This window comes from Bombina bombina, chromosome 5 (assembly GCF_027579735.1).
Source record: "Bombina bombina isolate aBomBom1 chromosome 5, aBomBom1.pri, whole genome shotgun sequence".
Lineage (NCBI taxonomy): Eukaryota > Metazoa > Chordata > Amphibia > Anura > Bombinatoridae > Bombina > Bombina bombina.
The window spans coordinates 612663444-612687041 of NC_069503.1; positions in this window are offsets into that span (position 1 = coordinate 612663444).

The following is a 23598-nucleotide window of genomic DNA, read 5'->3' on the forward strand; positions in this document are numbered from 1 at the left end:
CAGCCACTGCAGCTATAGGAATGTCAGTACTAGAGTTCAAATACAAAACTGATCCCCTTTTATTACATTTCAGAAATGTGTAACTTGTATTATATTCCACTGTTGTGGCTGCTTTCAAATTGTCCCATGTATACAATCCCTTAACAATGTTTGCTGGTAACGGTTAGAAGGATGTCTTTGGAGATTTGTAGCAATTACCGGATTTCATAACGTTACCTTTGACCCACTTTTGCATTGTCTTCATTTCATACAATAACAAGCCAAAATTAACATTCCTTTTTCTCTTAAAACTTAATATGCGATGACCTATTACTCAGACAAGAATACATTTAGTTGTTTCTCTTTTTTTAAAAAGGGTTTTAAATACATTTGGGTTTGTTTTCTTAAAAGCAGAGGACAAACAATCCAATATTATTCTAAGGAATCTTTTAACTTATGAAAGCTGTTGGAGTTGAAGAAAGTCCTTTGAATAATGAGAAAAAGTTAAATGAATAAAGACACATTTCTAATTTAGACACATTCTGCTTGACTGAACTTATAGAAAACACAACTTTTCAAGATGTATTAAAATCCTTAAAGGGACACTGAACCCAAAATTTTTCTTTCGGGATTCAGATAGAGCATGACATTTTTTTTTTTTAAATTATAATTTTTATTAGGGAACCACAAGTTCAAACAAATAAATATAAGCACATACAGCATCGAGTTACACAAATATCTCTCATATTCTGATATATGTACCATATAACTGAAATCAGCATACTATCAGAGAATGATACAATTGCAATTAAATGACACCAAAAAGAAAACAGTATAGTAATAACAACAAAAGTTCCCAAGTATGTTCTTAACAAAGCCTGTTAAGCTTACTAAACAAATACAGGAGTTGAATGACTTTTTGGCTGTATATGAGCTGTACATTTTTAAATACAAAACATTATTACTATATAGGGTAAGTTACTACACTAAAAGATATATCAAAACTAATCAAATACCCTTTAGAGTTAGAAGAGTATGACATTTTATGCAACTTTTTAATTTACCTCTATTATCAAATTTTCTTCATTCTCTTGGTATCTTTATTTGAAATGCAAGAATGTAAGTTTAGATGCCGGCCCATTTTTGGTGATCAACCTGGGTTGTTCTTGCTGATTGGTGGATAAATTCGTTCACCAATAAAAAAGTGCTGTCCAGAATTCTGAACCAAAAAAAAGCTTAGCTGCCTTTTTTTTCAAATAAAGATAGCAAGAGAACGAAGAACATTTGATAATATGAGTAAATTAGAAAGTTGCTTTAAATTTCATGCTCTATCTGAATCATGAAAGAAAAAATTTGGGTTCAGTGTCCATTTAATTGAATCTAGCCATTAAAAACAATTGCAGCTGACAATGATTGTGCACGTGCATTCGCATTTTACGCAACAATTCTTTTCACGCTTGAAGATCTTTAGTTAACAGTTCTGAGCAACATAGAAGTTTCACAAAACACTTCAAAAATACATTACAAAGTACACTTACACTCATATTAACACTGTCTAATAAAAATGAATTAAAAAAAAATATTGCACAGAAAAGTTATAAGGGCTCAAAGATAGGAGATCTCGTGTGTTAGAAAGAAAAAGCTGATGCAGGGATTTTGCATTGACATACATACACATACATTGAGAAACATGGACTTATATGTATAGACATGTTTAACAATGGAGATAATGAAAATATTTTACATTACAATTTTACATTAAACAATATCTCAGAGGGAATTTTTAACGCGATATTCGCATATAGATCTCGAGGTATCTAGACATATATCTGTAATAATATTTCGCTGTAAATAGATATATCACTCCAAAAATCATCACATATATAGAGAAATAAGTATTTACAAATAAATAGAGCATATTCTTTCCAAGGAGAATACGTTATGGGCTTTACACAACAGATTAGGATTTTTGTGTGTGTTTTTTTTTCTATTTGTCTTCTCCATTAAATTCTTTGGGGGAATACGTGAACGCGCAAGCGATTTACCTGTTTGTATTACGCGGCTTAAAGCGCACGCTAAATTACTTGTTTTGCAACTTGTAATAGCTGCACAAATCCAAATGCGAAAAAGCCATAACGCGTGCAGTGTTTTCACAACTGATTTGCCACGCGACTTGTAATCTTGCCCAATGTGTTTAACAGAAAAAACACCAAGGCCAGCAAAGCACAAGATCCATTACCCATAAATATGCATATTTCAAGACAACTAAACTCAAAATTGATGAAGACTTTTAGGTTAATAAAGAAAGTGATGTGAAAAGTGCAGACTATTGCAACATCAGAATAAACACCTACAAAGGCTCTCCTGCATAAATCACCCAAAAATGTGGTAGTTTACATGCTCTCATCTAACCATGCACATCCAGGGCAAACCAATGGAAAAACAAACTAACCACCACTTTGCGATAAAGCAAATTCCCAAATCCTGATGTTGATACAAAATGTACTGTTGCTGGATGTTGCTTGGTTGTCTATCTAATAGTCTGAACTTTGGCATCAGTATTTGATATAGTGCTTCTTGGTTAAAAATATTTTCAGTAGTATATACTCCAACTATCTGCCACGTATTGAGGAACCAAAAATATATTCTGAAGAAGAAGAAAAATATTACAGTTACATTTTTTTTTGTAAAAAAGACATGAAGCAAAGGTTCGACACAGAACTTAAAAAGAAGGTGAAGATTAACTTTTTTAAAAGATGATAGGGACAGGGCCTGTAAAATTGCTACCAAGCTGACCTCGTGTTTAAAGGGCTCACTGAAGAGTCGAAAAATGTTGGGACCCACTAGCTGGTAAACAGAAATGGAACACACTGACATTTTTTTTTAACATGACACATTGAGGAGAACCGGCTATGGGAAGTTTGTAGGAGTTGTATATAACCCTGCTGATATGCACTCTTAACTCACTGAGTAAATTGGCATCAGTGTGCCTAGCAACCACGTGAGGGAGACACATGCATTGTTTGCATGGCTTTTTTGTAACAGTTCACTGAGGGCTGATTATCAAAAACTCCCTGTCATGGAGATAAATCAATCAAAACATTCTTTTTTTTAGCATTATATTGTAATTTAGGTGTCTCTCGTTCACAACCAGAAATCCACACGAGAGTGAGATAAATAGCTCTCAAGCTAAAATTTGCCTTTCTAAACTTCTATGAGGGACTTCACAGCAGTCTTAAATCACACTGGACCAGAGAGTTTTAGACAATCGGCCATGAAAGACCTTTGGGGCACATAATTGTATAATCCATAAATTATATATATTAATAAGTTACATTGGTCATATCAATTTGAATGTTAGCTTTGTCTCACAAAAGCACCAAACATGTTTCTGTTATCAATAACACAGACAAAACCATAGCATATATTTACAGGCTCTCTATTTACTGGAAAAATCAATCATAGGTTACTAATATATGGGTTGCACTTGCTGTTTTTAATATATGTATTTTTTTGATACACATATTGATAACATTTTTATGTTTTACTGTGTCTACAGTTTTAAAAATGCATTCTCCTTAGTTAAATTACTAATAGATCTACCATTATTTAGAATTATATTTAAATTCCTAATTTATGTAAAGAGCTCATCAGACTTTTTAGTCTATCACATCAGTATTGATTATTTGGTATTTCCTAGAATGGGGTATACCGATTTTTGATCAATGTACAGGTTTGGGGTCTACAAAAATAATTATTTATTACCACCAATTGTACAAGAGCATCATACTGAGACTCTTATGATCAATGCAGAAATATAAATGGAAGAGTAATATCCACTTATATCTTTGCTGTCTTTGTTAAAGGCGCAGTAAACACATTCGCCTAGATTGCGAGTGGTGCGCTAACTGTAGCGCAAGTACGATATTTTATTTTTTAGGCTCCCTTGAGCTTCTTCAGTCTCTCTAGCCTCACCAGTCCATATGTTATTAAATAGTATTTAATAACATGAAGGGGTCTATTTAACAAGGGCCGAATGGCCCCTGTTCCCCTTGTTTCCGTGCGAGTCTTCAGGCTTGCCGGAACCAGGAGTTAAGAAGCAGCGGCGTATAGCAATCCGCCCGATCATGTACGATCGGGCTGATTGACACCCCCTGCTAGCGGCCGATTGGCTGCGAATCTGCAGGGGGCGATATTGCACCAGCAGTTCACAAAAACTGCTGGTGCAATGATAAATGCCGACAGCGTATGCTGTCAGCATTTTTCAATGTGCGGCGGACATGGTTCGCTATAGCAGATCATGTCTGTCAGCACATATGTAAATAGACCCCAAGGACTGGTGAGGCTAGAGAGGCTGAAGATGCTCGAGGGAGCCTAAAGAAAAAAACAATGCACTTGTGCTACAGTTAGTGCACCACTTGTAATCTAGGCAATTGTTATTACAACATTTTTCTGCAAATAGAATAACATATCTGCAGAGTCAGAGCATCAGAACATTATCAGAGAAGATAAACAACTTCGGCTAGATTACGAGTTTTGTCGGTAAGGCTGTGCAGTGCTAACGCTTAGTTTATGCTCACCGCTCACCTACAAACAACGCTGGTATTACAGGTTTTTTAAACCCGACGTTATCCGCAAAAAAGTGAGCGTAGAGCAGAATTTAGATCCACATCTCACCTCAATACCAGCGCTGCTTACGGTAGCGGTGAGCTGGCTAAACGTGCTTGTGCACGATTTCCCCATAGGTATCAATGGGGCAGTTTCGGCTGAAAAAAAAAACTAACACCTGCAAAAAAGCAGCGTAAAACTCCTAACGCAGCCCCATTGATTCCTATGGGGAAAATACACCCTAACATGAACCCCGAGTCTAAACACCCCTAATCTTACACTTATTAACCCCTAATCTGCCGTCGCCAACATCGCCGCAATCTGCATTATATTATTAACCCCTAATCTGCCGCTCCGGACACCGCCGCCACCTACATTATACTTATGAACCCCTAATCTGCTGCCCCCAACATCGCCGACACCTACATTATAGTTATTAACCCCTACTCTACCGCCCCCAATGTTGTCGCAACCTACCTACAATTATTAACCCCTAATCTGCCGCCCCCAACGTCGCCGCCACTATAATAAAGTTATTAACCCCTAAATCTAAGTCTAACCCTAAACCTAACACCCCCTAACTTAAATATAATTTAAATAAATCGATATAAAATTCCTATCATTAACAAAATTAGTCCTATTTAAAACTAAATACTTACCTATAAAATAAACCCTAAGATAGCTACAATATAACTAATAATTACATTGTAGCTATTTTAGGATTTATTTTTATTTTACAGGCAAGTTTGTATTTATTTTAACTAGGTAGAATAGTTATTAAATAGATATTAACTATTTAATAACTACCTAGCTAAAATAAGAACAAATTTACCTGTAAAATAAACCCTAACCTAAGTTACAATTACACCTAACACTACACTATAAATAAATTACCTAAATTAAATTAAACTAATTACAATAAAATAAAATAAACTAAAGTACAAAAACCCCCCACTAAATTACAAAAAATAATAAAATAATTACAAGAATTTTAAACTAATTACACCTACTCTAATCCCTCAATAAAATAAAAAAGCCCCCCAAAATAAAAAAGCCCTACCCTATACTAATTTACAAATAGCCCTTAAAAGGGCCTTTTGCAGGGCATTGCCCCAAAGTAATCAGCTCTTTTACCTGTAAAAAAAATTACGATACCCCCCAACATTACAACCCACCACCCACACACCCAACCCTACTCTAAAACCCACCCAATCCCCCCTACCTTGAGACGTCTTCACCCAACCGGGCAGAAGTGGACCTCCAGACGGCCAGAATTCTTCATCCGATCCGGGCAGAAGAGGACCTCCAGACGGGCAGAAGTCTTCATCCAGGCGGCATCTTCTATCTTCATCCATCCGGAGCCGAGCGGGTTAATCTTCAAGCCAGCCGACGCGGAGCATCCTCTTCCAACGACATCCAACTGAAGAATGAAGGTTCCTTTAAATGAAGTCATCCAAGATGGCGTCCCTTGAATTCCGATTGGCTGATAGGATTCTATCAGCCAATCGGAACTAAGGTAGGAAAAATCCTATTGGCTGATGCAATCATCCAATAGGATTGAGCTTGCATTCTATTGGCTGTTCCAATCAGCCAATAGAATGCAAGATCAATCCTACTGGCTGATTTAATCAGCCAATAGGATTTTTCCTACCTTAATTCCGATTAATTACAGTGGCGGCGATGTCCGGTTGGCAGATTAGGGGTTAAAAAATTTATTTAAGTGTTTGCGATGTGCGGGGGGGCCTCGGTTTAGGGGTTAATAGGTAGTTTATGGGTGTTAGTGTACTTTTTATCACTTTAGTTAAGAGCTTTATGTTACGGCGTTAGCCCATAAAACTCTTAACTACTGACTTTTAAATGCGGTAGGAGTCTTGACAGGAGAGGCTGTACCGCTCACTTTTTCCAAGACTCGTAATACCAGCATTAGGAAAATGCCATTAAAAAGATAGGATACTCAATTGACGTAAGGGGATTTGCGGTATGCTCGAGTTGCGGAAAAAAAGTGAGCGGTACACCTGTACCTGCCAGACTCGGGCATTAAAAAGCAGCGTTGGGACCTCTCAACGCTGCTTTTTAAGGCTAACGCAAGACTCGTAATCTAGGTGCTTGTTTTTTACATCTGTTTTTCAACCGTCAAACTTCACTAACCATTTTCTTTATTTGGAGTAGCCAATCTAGACCGGAGTATAGAGACATTGGGGTCTATTTATATATGTGCGGACAGACATTATCCGCTATAGCAAACCATGTCAGCCGCACATCGATAAATGCCGACAGCATACGCTGTCGGCATTTATCATTGCACCAGCAGGACTTGTGAACTGCTGGTGTAATACCGCCCCCTGCAGATTCGCAGCCAATCGGCTGCTAGCAGGAGGTGTCAATCAGCCTCAGAGGCGGCGTATGAGTTTAGGAGCAGCGGTCTTAAGACCGCTGCTTCTTAACTCCTGTTTTCGGGGGAACCTGAAGGCTCGTGCAGAAACAAGGGGAACAGGGGCCATTCAGCCATTGTTAAATAGACCCCCATTATGTTAATAAAATCTCCATTGTCTGGCTTCAGCAGAAGTGATAAGATAACTGTAAATTAGGATGAAATATGTTGTACACTTAGACTTGGGAAGCCTACCATGTGCTCTTTCAATTTTCATGACTGGAAAATCCACAATTTCCATAGACTAAATTATTGTAAAAGGGGCATAATTATTAAAAAAAAGTATATTACAAAGTTGTTTTACTATGCATCAATAAAGGTATATAATAACCATATGCAAATTATTTGAAAGTGGAGCAATGTACCTGGAAAAAGCTAATAAGAAAATATCACCTGAACATCTCAAAAAGAAAGATATTTGACCTTAAAATGTCTTCAGCTTACAAGAGTAAGTGCTTTGTGAACAGTTATGCTGTAGCTACTGTCAGCTGCATATTGGGGAAAAAACAGCCAATCAGCTTCATCAGTGCAGATGACACACTTTTCTTTACTGTAATTTCATGAGATTTTCCTGACCATTACCTTTCAACTGAGGAGAAAAATAACATGACTGTATGTGCACACACCAGATGCCCGCTCCCTTGCAAAGTCCCTTTGCAATGGGATGTGGCTACTGAGGAAATTGTGAGGTAAAATATCTTTTTTTTTTATGAAGAGATGTTCAGTTGATATTTTCTAGTCAGATTTTTAAAGATGTGCTGCATCACTTTCAAATGTCTCAACATGTGGGTGTCATGTCCCTTTAAAATTTGTATATTACTGTCAAACGGAGAGATTACGAGTTTTGCGTTAGCCTTAAAAAGCAATGTTGAGATGTCCCAACGCTGCTTTTTATCTAACGCTGGTATTACGAGTCAGGCAGGAAAGGGTCTACCGCTCACTTTTCTTCCGTGACTCGAGGTTACCCCAAATCCCCTTACGTCAATTGCGTATCCTATCTTTTCTATGGGATTTGCCTAACGCTGGTATTACAAGTCTTGGAAGAAGTGAGTGGTAGACCCTCTCCTGTCAAGACTTCTACCGCATTTAAAAGTCATTAGTTAAGAGTTTTATGGGCTAACGCCGGAACATAAAACTCTTAACTAAAGTGCTACAATGTACACTAACACCCATAAACTACCTATTAAACCCTAAACCGAGGCCCCCCCACATCACAAACACTATAATAAAAAATTTTAACCCCTAATCTGCCGACCGGACATCACCGCCACCTACATTATACTTATGAAACCCTAATCTGCTGCCCCTAACATCGCCGCCACCTATATTATATTTACTAACCCCTAATCTGCCGCCGCCAACGTCGCTGCAACCTAACTACACTTATTAACCCCTAATCTGCTGACCGGACATCACCGCCACTTTAATAAATGTATTAACCCCTAAACTGCCGCACTCCCGCCTCGCAAACACTAGTTAATTTTTATTAACCCCTAATCTGCCTGCTCTAACATCGCCGACACCTACTTACATTTATTAACCCCTAATCTGCCACCCCCAATGTCGCAGCTACTATATTAAAGGTATTAACCCCTAAACCTAAGTCTAACCCTAACCCCAAGGTTCGGCGTTCCTGGCAGCGTCTGCGGACTTAGCAAGACAACCGGAAGTGACGCCGGTTTCAGTATAGTCCTTCCATAGAGAGCCAACGGAGTGCCGTAGCAGTGGCGAAACCCGGCCACTATGTAGATGCAGGAAAGAGAAAAAATGCAGGCACTTCTGAAGATAACTTAAAAACAATGAGTCTTTATTTGTGAAGCAATTATAAATTGAACAGATACAATTTTGCTAAAATTACAAACACGCTTCCCTAAAGGAATGAATCGTGAATGTGATATTAACTTCTTTATTGATAACTAAAGTATAAAATATTCTATGCATTACTCATGTATTCCCCTAGTATCCTATTTCAAACCTAGAGTCACTTTCTTCATACTCAAACAGGTTTAATTTTGTATCTAGAATGAAATTGTTCTACTTACTAGGGACTATATGCATTGTGTATTTAACATATATTTCATCACAAGTTTAGTATATCTTTAAGTCTATGTTTTACATTAACCTATAATCAGAAAATCTGCAATAGGACTATTACTCAGTATTGTTTTCAATTTTGTATAACAATAATTTTGTCCAACTGCAATAGATAAGGATTCAAGGTACATGTAATAATGTCATAGTTCTTACAAATTTTGTAATATACCCATTTCATAAATATAATAATAATATTCTAATGCCACTTTATGGTATATACAGAATGTTAACAGCCCCTGTCTAATGCCACATCTACCAAAATATTATCTGACATTGAGTGTAACTTTGTTTAAAATAACAACAATAATCTGAGAATTTCGTTTGTTGTTCGTTTTTTGTTTTTAAACTTTCTAACAGAGATTAAGTGAGACTTGCCTTTCAGGGGTTAACTTATTCTGATGTTCCAATTAATAGTAATGGTTATCAGCTGAATTTTATAACACAAGTTTCCCCTTAAAAGGCGAGCCTAGCCTTCTCTTTGTATGTCTATGAATAAGAGTACAGTCCGTACTCGAAACTAGTCAGACATTTTTCTGTGTCTATTTTTCTCCCCAGCCTTGCCTTTTGTCGATTTTTGTACCTTTTTCTAACAACCTTTACAGCGGTTGTAGCTGTTCAATTTTTAATTGCTTCACAAATAAAGACTCATTGTTTTTAAGTTATCTTCAGAAGTGCCTGCATTTTTTCTCTTTCCTGCATCTAACCCTAACCCCCCCTAACTTAAATATAATTTAAATTAAACAAAATAAATTAAAAATAAAATTAAAAATTATTCCTATTTAAAACTAAATACTTACCTGTAAAATAAACCCTAACGGCTAGATTTGGAGTTTGGCGTTAGGCGTGAAAACCAGCGTTAGAGGCTCCTAACGCTGGTTTTAGGCTAACTCCGGTATTTGGAGTCACTCAAAAAAGGGTCTAACGCTCACTTTTCAGCCGCGACTTTTCCATACCGCAGATCCCCTTACGTCAATTGCGTATCCTATCTTTTCAATGGGATCTTTCTAACTCCGGTATTTAGAGTCGTGTCTGAAGTGAGCGTTAGAAATCTAACGACAAAACTCCAGCAGCAGAAAAAAGTCAGTACTTAAGAGCTTTTTGGGCTAACGCCGGTTCATAAAGCTCTTAACTACTGTACTCTAAAGTACACTAACACCCATAAACTACCTATGTACCCCTAAACCGAGGCCCCCCCACATCGCCGCCACTCGATTAAATTTTTTTAACCCCTAATCTGCCGACCGTCACCTACGTTATCCTTATGTACCCCTAATCTGCTGCCCCTAACACCGCCGACCCCTGTATTATATTTATTAACCCCTAATCTGCCCCCCACAACTTCGCCGCCAGCTACCTACAATAATTAACCCCTAATCTGCCGACCGCAAAGCGCCGCCACCTACATTATAGCTATGTACCCCTAATCTGCTGCCCCTAACACCGCCGACCCCTATATTATATTTATTAACCCCTAATCTGCCCCCTCAACGTCGCCTCCACCTGCCTACACTTATTAACCCCTAATCTGCCGAGCGGACCGCACCGCTACTATAATAAAGTTATTAACCCCTAATCCGCCTCACTAACCCTATAATAAATAGTATTAACCCCTAATCTGCCCTCCCTAACATCGCCGACACCTAACTTCAATTATTAACCCCTAATCTGCCGACCGGAGCTCACCGCTATTCTAATAAATGTATTAACCCCTAAAGCTAAGTCTAACCCTAACACTTACACCCCCCTAAATTAAATATAATTTTAATCTAATGAAATAAATTAACTCTTATTAAATAAATTATTCCTATTTAAAGCTAAATACTTACCTGTAAAATAAATCCTAATATAGCTACAATATAAATTATAATTACATTGTAGCTATTTTAGGATTAATATTTATTTTACAGGCAACTTTGTAATTATTTTAACCAGGTACAATAGCTATTAAATAGTTAAGAACTATTTAATAGCTACCTAGTTAAAATAATTACAAAATTACCTGTAAAATAAATCCTAACCTAAGTTACAATTAAACCTAACACTATACTATCATTAAATTAATTAAATAAAATACCTATAATTACCTACAATTAAACCTAACACTACACTATCAATACATTAATTAAATACAATATCTGCAAATAACTACAATGAAATAAACTAACTAAAGTACAAAAAATAAAAAAAAACTAAGTTACAAAAAATAAAAAAATATTTACAAACATAAGAAAAATATTACAACAATTTTAAACTAATTACACCTACTCTAAGCCCCCTAATAAAATAACAAAGACCCCCAAAATAAAAAATGCCCTACCCTATTCTAAATTACTAAAGTTCAAAGCTCTTTTACCTTACCAGCCCTGAACAGGGCCCTTTGCGGGGCATGCCCCAAGAAGTTCAGCTCTTTTGCCTGTAAAAAAAAACATACAATACCCCCCCCAACATTACAACCCACCACCCACATACCCCTAATCTAACCCAAACCCCCCTTAAATAAACCTAACACTAAGCCCCTGAAGATCATCCTACCTTGTCTTCACCTCACCAGGTATCACCGATCCGTCCTGGCTCCAAAATCTTCATCCAACCCAAGCGGGGGCTGGCGATCCATCATCCGGTGCCTGAAGAGGTCCAGAAGAGGCTCCAAAGTCTTCATCCTATCCGGGAAGAAGAGGCGATCCGGACCGGCAACCATCTTGATCCAAGCGGCATCTTCTATCTTCATCTGATGACGACCGGCTCCATCCTGAAGACCTCCACCGCAGACCCATCTTCTTCCGGCGACGTCCAACTGAAGAATGACGGTTCCTTTAAGGGACGTCATCCAAGATGGCGTCCCTCGAATTCCGATTGGCTAATAGGATTCTATCAGCCAATCGGAATTAAGGTAGGAATATTCTGATTGGCTGATGGAATCAGCCAATCAGAATCAAGTTCAATCCGATTGGCTGATCCAATCAGCCAATCAGATTGAGCTTGCATTCTATTGGCTGATCGGAACAGCCAATAGAATGCGAGCTCAATCTGATTGGCTGATTGGATCAGCCAATCGGATTGAACTTGATTCTGATTGGCTGATTCCATCAGCCAATCAGAATTTTCCTACCTTAATTCCGATTGGCTGATAGAATCCTATCAGCCAATCGGAATTCGAGGGACGCCATCTTGGATGACGTCCCTTAAAGGAACCATCATTCTTCAGTTGGACGTCGCCGGAAAAGATGGGTCCACGGTGGAGGTCTTCAGGATGGAGCCGGTCATCATCGGATGAAGATAGAAGATGCCGCTTGGATCAAGATGGTTGCCGGTCCGGATCGCCTCTTCTTCCCGGATAGGATGAAGACTTTGGAGCCTCTTCTGGACCTCTTCAGCCACCGGATGATGGATCGCCACCCTCCGCTTGGGTTGGATGAAGATTTTGGAGCCAGGACGGATCGGTGATACCTGGTGAGGTGAAGACAAGGTAGGATGATCTTCAGGGGCTTAGTGTTAGGTTTATTTAAGGGGGGTTTGGGTTAGATTAGGGGTATGTGGGTGGTGGGTTGTAATGTTGGGGGGGGGTATTGTATGTTTTTTTTTACAGGCAAAAGAGCTGAACTTCTTGGGGCATGCCCCGCAAAGGGCCCTGTTCAGGGCTGGTAAGGTAAAAGAGCTTTGAACTTTAGTAATTTAGAATAGGGTAGGGCATTTTTTATTTTGGGGGTCTTTGTTATTTTATTAGGGGGCTTAGAGTAGGTGTAATTAGTTTAAAATTGTTGTAATATTTTTCCTATGTTTGTAAATATTTTTTTATTTTTTGTAACTTAGTTCTTTTTATTTTTTGTACTTTAGTTAGTTTATTTCATTGTAGTTATTTGTAGGAATTGTATTTAATTTATTTATTGATAGTGTAGTGTTAGGTTTAATTGTAGGTAATTGTAGGTATTTTATTTAATTAATTTAATGATAGTATAGTGTTAGGTTTAATTGTAACTTAGGTTAGGATTTATTTTACAGGTAATTTTGTAATTATTTTAACTAGGTAACTATTAAATAGTTCTTAACTATTTAATAGCTATTGTACATGGTTAAAATAATTGCAAAGTTGCCTGTAATATAAATATTAATCCTAAAATAGCTACAATGTAATTATAATTTATATTGTAGCTATATTAGGATTTATTTTACAGGTAAGTATTTAGCTTTAAATTGGAATAATTTATTTAATAAGAGATAATTAATTTCGTTAGATGTAAATTATATTTAACTTAGGGGGGTGTTAGTGTTAGGGTTAGACTTAGCTTTAGGGGTTAATACATTTATTAGAATAGCGGTGAGCTCCAGTCGGCAGATTAGGGGTTAATAATTGAAGTTAGGTGTCGGCGATGTTAGGGAGGGCAGATTAGGGGTTAATACTATTTATTATAGGGTTAGTGAGGCGGATTAGGGGTTAATAACTTTATTATAGTAGCGCTCAGGTCCGCTCGGCAGATTAGGGGTTAATAAGTGTAGGCAGGTGGAGGCGACGTTGTGGGGGGCAGATTAGGGGTTAATAAATATAATATAGGGGTCGGCGATGTTAGGGCAGCAGATTAGGGGTACATAGGGATAATGTAAGTAGCGGCGGTTTACGGAGCGGCAGATTAGGGATTAATAATAATATGCAGGGGTCAGCGATAGCGGGGGCGGCAGATTAGGGGTTAATAAGTGTAAGGTTAGGGGTGTTTAGACTCGGGGTACATGTTAGAGTGTTAGGTGCAGACGTAGGAAGTGTTTCCGCATAGCAAACAATGGGGCTGCGTTAGGAGCTGAACGCGGCTATCTAGCCGTAAGATAGCTACAATATAACTAATAGTTACATTGTAGCTATTTTAGGATTTATATTTATTTTACAGGCAACTTTGTATTTATTTTAACTAGGTACAATAGTTATTAAATAGTTATTAACTAGTTATTAACTATTTAATAACTACCTAGCTAAAATAAGTACAAAATTACCTGTAAAATAAATCCTAACCTAAGTTACAATTACATCTAACACTACACTATCATTAAACTAATTACCTAAACTACCTACAATTAATTACAATTAAATTCAATAAACTAAATTACGAAAAAAATAAACACTAAATTACAGAAAATAAAAAAATACAAGAAGTTTAAACTAATTACACCTAATCTAAGCCCCCTAATAAAATAAAAAAGCACCCCATAATAATAAAAAGCCCTACCCTATACTAAATTACAAATAGCCCTTAAAAGAGCCATTTGCTGGGCATTGCCCCAAAGTAATCAGCTCTTTTACCTGTAAAAAAAGAATACAATACCCCCCCAACATTACAACCCACCACCCACACACCCCTACTCTAAAACCCACCCAATACCCCCTTAAAAAAACCTAACACTACCCTATTGAAGATCACCCTACCTTGAGCCATCTTCACCCAGCCGGGCACCAGTGGTCATCCGATCCGTCCAGAAGTCTTCATCCGATGGGCCAGAAGAGGACATCCAGACCGGCAGAAGTCTTCATCCTATCCGGGCAGAAGAGGACATCCGGACCGGGAGAAGGCTTCATCCAAGCGGCATCTTCTATCTTCATCCATCCAACGAGGAACGGCTCCATCTTGAAGACCTCCGGCACGGAACATCCTTCTAGGCCGACGACTAACGATGAATGAATATTCCTTTAAATGATGTCATCCAAGATGGCATCCCTCGAATTCCGATTGGCTGATAGGATTCTATCAGCCAATTGGAATTAAGGTAGAAAAATTTGATTGGTTGATGCTATCAGCCAATCGGATTGAAGTTCAATCCGATTGGCTGATAGGATCAGCCAATAGAATTGACCTTGCATTCTATTGGCTGATCCAATCAGCCAATCAGATTGAACTTCAATCCGATTGGCTGATAGCATCAACCAATCGGATTTTTCCTACCTTAATTCCGATTGGCTGATAGAATCTCATCAGCCAATCGGAATTCGAGGGATGCCATCTTGGATGACATCATTTAAAGGAACCGTCATTCGTCGTTAGTCATCGGCCTAGAAGGATTTTCCGCGCTGGAGGTCTTCAAGATGGAGCCGTTCCTCGTCGGGTGGATGAAGATAGAAGATGCTGCTTGGATGAAGCCTTCTCCCGGTCCAGATGTCCTCTTCTGCCCGGATAGGATGAAGACTTCTGCTGGTCTGGATGTCCTCTTCTGGCCCATCGGATGAAGACTTCTGGATGGATCGGATGACCACTGGTGCCCAGCTGGGTGAAGACGGCTCAAGGTAGGGTGATCTTCAATGGGGTAGTGTTAGGTTTTATTCAGGGGGTATTGGGTGGGTTTTAGAGTAGGGGTGTGTGGGTGGTGGGTTGTAATGTTGGGGGGTATTATATTCTTTTTTTTACAGGTAAAAAAGCTGATTACTTTGGGGCAATGCCCCTGCAAAAGGCCCTTTTAAGGGCTATTTGTAATTTAGTATAGGGTAGGGCTTTTTATTATTTTGGGGGGCTTTTTTATTTTATTAGGGGGCTTAGATTAGGTGTAATTAGTTTAAACTTCTTGTAAAAAATTTTTATTTTCTGTAATTTAGTGTTTATTTTTTTTCGTAATTTAGTGTTTGTTTTTTTCCGTAATTTAGTTTATTTAATTTAATTGTAATTAATTGTAGGTAGTTTAGGTAATTAATTTAATGATAGTGTAGTGTTAGGTGTAATTGTAACTTAGGTTAGGATTTATTTTACAGGTAATTTTGTACTTATTTTAGCTAGGTAATTATTAAATAGTTAATAACTATTTAATAACTATTCTACCTAGTTAAAATAAATACAAAGTTGCCAGTAAAATATAAATAAATCATAAGATAGCTACAATGTAATTATTAGTTATATTGTAGCTATCTTATGGTTTATTTTACAGGTAAGTATTTAGTTTTAAGTAGGAATAATTTATTTAATTGTAATTAATTTATTTAGATGTATTTAAATTATATTTAAATAAGGGGGGTGTTAGGGTTAGACTTAGGTTTAGGGGTTCATAACTTTATTATAGTAGCGGCGACGTTGGTGGTGGCAGATTAGGGGTTAATAAATGTAAGTAGGTGTTGGCGATGTTAGGACAGGCAGATTAGGGGTTAATAAAAATGAATTAGTGTTTGCGAGGCAGGAGTGCGGCAGTTTAGGGGTTAATACATTTATTAAATTAGCGGAGATGTCCGGTCAGTTTAGGGGTTCATAACTTTATTATAGTAGCGGCAGATTAGGGGTTAATAAATGTAAGTAGGTGTTGGCGATGTTAGGGCAGGCAGATTAGGGGTTAATAAAAATTAACTAGTGTTTGCGAGGCGGGAGTGCGGCGGTTTAGGGGTTAATACATTTATTAAATTAGCGGAGATGTCCGGTCGGCAGATTAGGGGTTAATAAGTGTAGTTAGGTTGCGGCGACGTTGGGGGCGGCAGATTAGGGGTTAATAACTATAATGTAGGTTGCGGCGATGTTAGGGGCAGCAGATTAGGGGTTCATAAGTATAATGTAGGTGGCGGCGGTGTCCGGAGCGGCAGATTAGGGGTTAATAGTAAAATGCAGGTGGCGTCGATGTCGGGGGCGGCAGATTAGGGGTTAATAAGTGTAAGATTAGAGGTGTTTAGACTAGGGGTTCCTGTTAGGGTGTTAGGTGCAGACATATTTTTTCTTTCCCCATAGGAAACAATGGGGCTGCGTTAGATGCTGGACGCTGCTTTTTTGCAGGTGTTAGTTTTTTTTCCAGCCAGCTCAGCCCTATTGTTTCCTATGGGGAAATCGTGCACGAGCACGTTTTAGCCATTTTACCGCTACCGTAAGCAACGCTGGTATTACAGTGAGATGTGGAGCTAAATTTGCTCAACGCTCACTTTTCTAAGGCTAACACAGCCATTCAAAAAACTTCTAATACCAGGGTTGTTTAAAGTGAGCGCTGGAAAAAAAAGGCTTGTTAGCAACGTAAGTCTTTACCGACAAAACTCGTAATCTAGCCGAAAGTGTTTACAGTCCGTTCAAGTCAGTAGTGGTTTTTAACAAAATTATATGAGTGAATTTTAATTTTAATTTTAATTATACAACTCATATTTTTTGTCTGATCAGGTAATTAGTTTAAATCCATTTAAATTAATCTGGGTATATGAGCCAAAATGGCCAAAAGAAAAAAAATATCATTACTAAAAAACAACAACTAAATTATCCAAAAAATAAAGATTAATTCTATTCTAATACCCTTAAAAAAAAAAACATCCTAAAATAAAAAAATCTTTTACTGCCCAGACCCTAAACTAAAAAAAAACCCCACCCAAAATACCCTTAACAAAACCTAACACTAACCCCCGACGATCCACTTACAGTTGTTGAAGTCCCGCTTAAAGGATCCATCCAGCCGGCGAATTCCTCATCCATGTGGCAAGAAGTTTTTTTCCAGACGCCCTCTTCTATCTTCATCCAACCGGCGAAGTCCTCATCCATGCAGCAAGAAGTCTTCATCCAGGCGGCCTCTTCGATCTTCATCCAGCAGACGGGGAGCGGGTCCATCCTGAAAACATCCAGCGCTAACATCCTCTTCATATTGTCTCCCCCGTACACTGAATCTTCAATGCAAGGGACGCAATTCAAGATGGCGTCCCCTTGCATTCCTATTGGCTGAAAATTTTGAATCAGCCAATAGGAATTAGGGTTGCTAAAATCCTATTGGCTATTCAAATCAGCCAATAGGATTTAAGCAGCTCTCATTCTATTAGTTATTTCATATTAGCCAATAGAATGAGAGCTGCTTAAATCCTATTGGCTGATTTGAATAGCCAATAGGATTTTAGCAGCCCTAATTCCTATAGATGTCACATGGAGTTTGTTTTTTCATGTATTTTTATATGTATAGTCTCAGTTTAGATATAATTGATTTTTAAGGCATTACTGTGTCAACATAATTGAAATATTTTGTTTTGGAAAAATAATGTTTTATGTGTCTCCCTTTGGGGCTGCAGTGAGTATAACTTAAAGGGACACTAAACCCAGATTTTTTCTTTCGTGATTCAGATAGAGCATGAAATTTTAAGCAACTTTCTAATTTACTCCTATTATCAAATTTTCTTTATTCTCTTGGAATCTTTATTTGAAATGCAAGAATGTAAGTTTAGATGCCGGCCCATTTTTGGTGAACAACCTGGGTTGTCCTTGCTGATTGGTGGATAAATTCATCCACCAATAAAAAAAGTGCTGTCCAGAGTTCTGAACCAAGAAAAAGCTTAGATGCCTTCTTTTTCAAATAAAGATAGCAAGAAAACGAAGAAAAATTGATAATAGGAGTAAATTAGAAAGTTGCTTAAAATTGCATGCATCTGCATTGCATCTGAATCACAAAACAGAATTTATGCTTACCTGATAAATTACTTTCTCTTACAGGTGTATTCAGTCCACGGATTCATCCTTACTTGTGGGATATTCTCAATCCCTACAGGAAATGGCAAAGAGAGCACACAGCAAAGCTGTCCATATAGCTCCCCTCAGGCTCCGCCCCCCCAGTCATTCGACCGACGGTTAGGAGAAAAAGGAGAACCATAGGGTGCAGTGGTGACTGTAGTTATTGTAAAGTAAATTTGAACCTGACTTAAATATCAGGGCAGGCCGTGGACTGAATACACCTGTAAGAGAAAGTAATTTATCAGGTAAGCATAAATTCTGTTTTCTCTTACTTGGTGTATTCAGTCCACGGATTCATCCTTACTTGTGGGATACCAATACCAAAGCAATAGAACACGGATGAAGGGAGGGAACAAGTCAGGTAACCTAAACGGAAGGCACCACTGCTTGCAAAACCTTTCTCCCAAAAATAGCCTCCGAAGAAGCAAAAGTATCGAATTTGTAAAATTTGGCGAATGTATGCAGTGAAGACCAAGTCGCTGCCTTACAAAACTGTTCAACAGAAGCCTCATTCTTGAAAGCCCATGTGGAAGCCACAGCTCTGGTGGAATGAGCTGTAATTCGTTCAGGAGGCTGCCTACCAGCAGTCTCATAAGCCAATCGGATGATGCTTTTCAGCCAGAATGAAAGAGAGGTAGCAGTCGCTTTCTGACCTCTCCTCTTACCAGAATACACGACAAACAAGGATGATGTTTGTCTGAAATCTTTAGTTGCTTTTAAATAGAACTTTAAAGCACGAACCACATCAAGATTGTGCAACAGTCGTTCCGTCTTAGAAACTGGATTAGGGCACAGAGAAGGAACAATGATTTCCTGGTTAATATTCTTATTAGAAACCACCTTTGGAAGGAAACCAGGTTTAGTACGCAAAACAACATTATCTGCATGGAACACCAGGTAGGGTGAATCGCACTGTAAAGCAGATAATTCTGAAACTCTTCGAGCAGAAGAAATAGCTACTAAAAACAAAACTTTCCAAGATAATAACTTGATATCTATGGAATGTAAAGGTTCAAACGGAACCCCTTGAAGAACTGAAAGAACTAAAATTAGACTCCATGGAGGAGCCACAGGTCTGTAGACAGGCTTGATTCTTACTAATGCCTGTGCAAACGCCTGAACGTCTGGTGCAGCTGCCAGACGCTTGTGTAACAGAATAGACAGAGCAGATATCTGTCCCTTTAAGGAACTAGCTGACAGACCTTTCTCCAAACCTTCTTGGAGAAGAGACAATATACTTGGAATCCTAACTTTACTCCACGAGTAACCCTTGGATTCACACCAACAAAGATATTTCCGCCATATCTTATGGTAAATTTTCCTGGTGACAGGCTTTCTGGCCTGTATCAGAGTATCTATAACTGATTCAGAGAAACCCCGCTTAGCTAGGATTAAGCGTTCAATCTCCAAGCAGTCAGTTGCAGAGAAACTAGATTTGGATGCTTGAAAGGGCCTTGAATTAGAAGATCCTGTCTCGATGGCAGTTTCCATGGTGGGACCGATGACATGCCCACTAGGTCTGCATACCAAGTCCTGCGTGGCCATGCAGGCACTATCAGAATTACTGAAACCTTCTCCTGTTTGATTCTGGCTATTAGCCGAGGGAGAAGAGGAAACGGTGGAAAGACATAAGCTAGACTGAATGACCAAGGCTCTATTAATGCATCTATCAATGCCGCCTTGGGATCCCTGGATCTGGATCCGTAAAGGGGAAGTTTGGTGTTCTGACGGGACGCCATCAGATCCAACTCTGGAATGCCCCAAAGCTGAGTTAGTTGGGCAAAAACCTCCGGGAGGAGTTCCCACTCCCCCGGATGGAAAGTCTGACGACTTAGAAAATCCGCCTCCCAGTTGTCTACTCCTGGGATGTGAATTGCAGATAGATGGCAGGAGTGATCCTCCACCCATTTGATAATCTTGGATACTTCCTTCATCTCTAGGGAACTCTTTGTTCCCCCCTGATGATTGATGTACGCTACAGTCGTGATGTTGTCCGACTGAAATCTGATGAATTTGGCCTCTGCTAGTTGAGGCCACGCCTGGAGCGTATTGAATATTGCTCTCCGCTCCAAAATGTTTATCGGGAGAAGAGATTCTTCCAGAGACCATAGTCCCTGAGCCTTCAGGGAGTTCCAGACTGCGCCCCAGCCTACCAGACTGGCATCGGTCGTGACAATGATCCACTCCGGTCTGCGGAAACTCATTCCCTGAGACAGGTGATCTTGAGACAACCACCAGAGAAGAGAGTCTCTGGTTGTTTGGTCCATTTGAATTTGCGGAGATAAATCTGCGTAATCTCCATTCCACTGTTTGAGCATGCACAGTTGCAGTGGTCTGAGATGGATTTGGGCGAAAGGGACTATGTCCATTGCCGCAACCGTTAAACCAATTACTTCCATGCACTGAGCCACGGAAGGCCGAGGAATGGAATGAAGAACTCGGCAAGTATTCAACAGTTTTTACTTCCTGACCTCTGTCAGAAAGATTTTCATTTCTACCAAGTCTATTAGTGTTCCCAGAAAGGGAACCCTTGTGAGCGGGGACAGAGAACTCTTTTCTACGTTCACCTTCCACCCGTGAGACCTTAGAAAGGCCAGAACGATGTCCGTATGAGCCTTGGCTCTGTGAAAGGACGACGCCTGTATTAAGATGTCGTCTAGGTAAGGTGCTACCTCAATGCCCCGCGGTCTTAGTACCGCCAGAAGGGACCCTAGCACCTTTGTGAAAATTCTGGGAGCAGTGGCCAGCCCGAAAGGCAGGGCCACGAACTGGTAATGATTGTCCAGAAAGGCGAACCTTAGGAACTGATGGTGATCTTTGTGGATAGGAATATGTAGGTACGCATCCCTTAGATCCACAGTAGTCATATATTGACCTTCCTGGATCATCGGCAAGATTGTCCGAATGGTTTCCATCTTGAAAGACGGAACTCTGAGGAATTTGTTTAGAATTTTTAGGTCCAGGATTGGCCTGAAAGTTCCTTCCTTTTTGGGAACTACAAATAGATTTGAGTAAAAGCCCAGTCCTTGTTCTGCAATTGGAACTGGGTGTATCACTCCCATTTTTAGTAGATCTTCTACACAGCGTAAGAACGCCTGTTTCTTTGTTTGGTCTGAAGACAAACGAGAAATGTGGAACCTTCCCCTTGGGGGAGAATCCTTGAATTCTAGAAGGTACCCCTGAGCAACTATCTCTAATGCCCAGGGATCTGGGACATCTCTTGCCCAAGCCTGAGCAAAGAGAGAAAGTCTGCCCCCTACTAGATCCGATCCCGGATCGGGGGCTACCCCTTCATGCTGTCTTGGTAGCAGTAGCAGGCTTCTTGGCCTGTTTACCCTTATTCCAGCCCTGCAAGGGTTTCCAGGTTGCTTTGGGCTGGGAAGCGTTATCTTGCTTTGCGGCAGCAGAGGTTGCAGGAGGTCCACTCCTGAAGTTGCGAAAGAAGCGAAAATTAGCCTTGTTTTTGGCCTTAAATGGCCTATCTTGTGGAAGGGCATGGCCCTTGCCTCCAGTGATATCTGAAATAATTTCTTTCAGCTCTGGGCCGAAAAGGGTTTTCCCCTTGAAGGGAATATTTAACAGTTTTGTTTTGGACGACACATCCGCCGACCACGATTTGAGTCAAAGCACTCGTCGCGCCATGATGGCAAAACCTGAGGTTTTCGCCGCTAGTTTAGCTGATTGGAGAGCGGCATCAGTGATAAAAGAATCAGCCAGCTTTAAAGCGTGAATTCTATCCATGACCTCATCGTATGAAGTCTCCCTCTGGAGCAACTCCTCCAGGGCCTCGAACCAAAAAGCCGCTGCAGTAGTTACCGGGATAATGCAGGCAATTGGTTGAAGCAGAAAACCTTGCTGAACAAAAATTTTCTTTAGCAAGCCTTCCAATTTTTTATCCATAGGATCTTTGAAAGCACAACTGTCCTCTATTGGTATAGTTGTACGCTTAGCCAATGTTGAAACAGCCCCCTCTACCTTAGGGACCTTCTGCCACGCGTCCCTCCTGGGGTCGTTTATGGGGAACATTTTCTTAAAGATAGGTGGGGGAACAAAGGGTACACCTGGTCTCTCCCACTCCTTAGTCACAATATCCGCCACCCTTTTTGGGATCGGAAATGCCTCCGTGTATACAGGGACCTCTAAATATCTGTCCATTTTACACAATTTTTCAGGGACCACCATGAGGTCACAATCATCCAGCGTAGCCAAAACCTCCTTAAGCAGGACGCGGAGGTGTTCCAGCTTAAATTTAAACGCTAAGGAATCTGACTCTGCCTGCTGAGAAACTTTCCATGTGTCAGAAATTTCTCCCTCAGACAGCCCTTCCCTCACTGCTACCTCTGAGTTTTGTGAGGGTACTACAGATACATTATCCAAAGCTTCAGATTGCTGATCCTCTGTGTTTAAAACTGAGCTATCGCGCTTTCTTGGACAAACTGGCAGTTTGGATAAAAAAGCTGCAAGGGAATTATCCATTACTGCTGCTAATTGCTGTAAAGTAATAGGGTCCAATGCGCTAGAGGTACTAGGCATCGCTTGCGCGGGCGTAACTGGTGTAGACACGTGGAGTGAGGAAGGAGGACTATCCTCATTACCCTCCGCTAAGGAATCATCTTGGGCAGCATTTTTAATTGTCACTGGATGATCTTTAAAATGCTCAGATGTTTGTGCACACTTTAAACATAAATGCAATGGGGATATTGCCATGGCTTTTGAACATAAAGAACAAGGTCTATCTGAAGGCTCAGACATGTTTGACAGACTCAGACAACACTAAAATATTGAAAAAAAAATACTTTTGAAAAAAACGTTACTGTCTCTTTAAATAATAAAAAGGCACACTTTTTTACCAAATCATCAAAAAACATCCAATCATAATGAAATTTTCACCACATGATCCTAATGCCTTGAAATGATTGCACACAAGTTTTCAAATCGTTTAACCCCTTAATGCCCAAACCGGAGCAAAATGAATTAAATACCCGGTTAAACCCACTACAGTACTATGCCACAGTCTTTGCTGTGGCTTTACCTTCCTTTAGGGTTATTTGCAGGTGTAAATTAAGCCTC